Source organism: Olea europaea, unplaced genomic scaffold, assembly GCF_002742605.1.
Source record: "Olea europaea var. sylvestris unplaced genomic scaffold, O_europaea_v1 scaffold3453, whole genome shotgun sequence".
Lineage (NCBI taxonomy): Eukaryota > Viridiplantae > Streptophyta > Magnoliopsida > Lamiales > Oleaceae > Olea > Olea europaea.
Window position 1 is genome coordinate 26,012 of NW_019253602.1, and position 1,477 is coordinate 27,488.

Genomic DNA, 1,477 nt, shown 5'->3' on the forward strand with positions numbered 1-1,477 from the left:
TCTCTCTCTCTCTCTCTCCCTCTCCTTCTCCTGCCATGGTGACTTCATCCTCTAGAATTCTACAGCATTTTGGTCTCCTTGTTTATTCCAACTCTTATCGTGTGAATCTTTATCTTATTCAGTCATGATTTAATTCATATTCTTAATAGGAAGATCTAAAACTAAGATTAATATATGAGTAATTTTAATTCAGTCACGACTATCTTGTTCTCATTATGGATATCCTTGATTTTGATTTAATTAGAACCAATTTCTCAAATTTTTACAATAGAGACCAATAGGATTCAAGATATTGCTATTAATCATTTATCTGAAGTCGGGATCTAGGAGAACAACCTAGGCGTTGAATAGGTTGTTAACCAATTTTTAGTTCGAATTAACCTGTCTTGGAATTTTAAAAAGTTAGTGTCTGGTTGAGTTCAGCAGCTGGTCCAGACTTACTGCTCCATTCTGAACAACATTAGGATGCTCCTGGAAACTCTACTGCTGAATCAAATTTTCTAGAAAGCTATTAAAAGGTCTGCGTGACAGAGCTTTTGATCAAAGTTTTTGCAGATTTTGTTAAAGTTGAAGAAATACGTGGTTAAAAAGTTGATAAAAATTGTGGATTCTATGAAATATGTGCTTAAAATTGAAGTTTGACCTCATACAAGCACAACTTGACTCAACAGTTCTTAGACATGCTATTAACGAGATGAATAGTTTGTCCGTTTATGATTTTATTAATCTCGACGGACGATACCAATTAAACCAGCCTATCAGCTATTTTAAGTGGAACCAAGAGATGAACACAGTATTTATATTTCTGTTACCCTGATTCTTTTTGGACATGGATTATTCTTCTTGTACATAATGGCGCCACTTGGGCATTATGGACACCATTATGTACCCCAAGCATTACTCATCGGACATATTGGGTTTATTTTTATGTGTGCATTTGTGCAAATGCATTATATTGATAAAAAAAAAAACTAGGTATGAGCAACAGGTGAAAGCCAATTAATTCATAACAATGTATTATAAGGAATGGAGCCGTGTATGGGTCCTCCTGGTTGACCTGTATTAGTTGCGTGTTTTCATGTGTGTGTCTGTGTGTGTGTGTGTGTGTGTGAGAGAGAGAGAGAGAGAGAGAGAGAGAGAGAGAGAGAGAGGGAGAGGGTGTGTGGTCAAAGAAAAAACTGAAAGGGGAGACATGGGCACATACTCGACAAGAGATTGTTTATTCTCTTTTGAGTCTAGTGTACGTATGAAGATGTCGTTAACATAGAAATTTTAGAATCTAGGATTTTGTAAAGATTTTGAATTATTTCGTCATGCTAGCTTAATGAATCTAGGCAAAGGCAACAGCAATGTAATCAATTCATCTGGTTCTGTGTGTTTTCAAGTGTCCTTGATTTAAAAGTACTTTGACATTTCTGTACTGCGTGCATTTTAAGACACTTGTTTCTCCTACAGGTTTTGGACCGGGGTGAGAAAA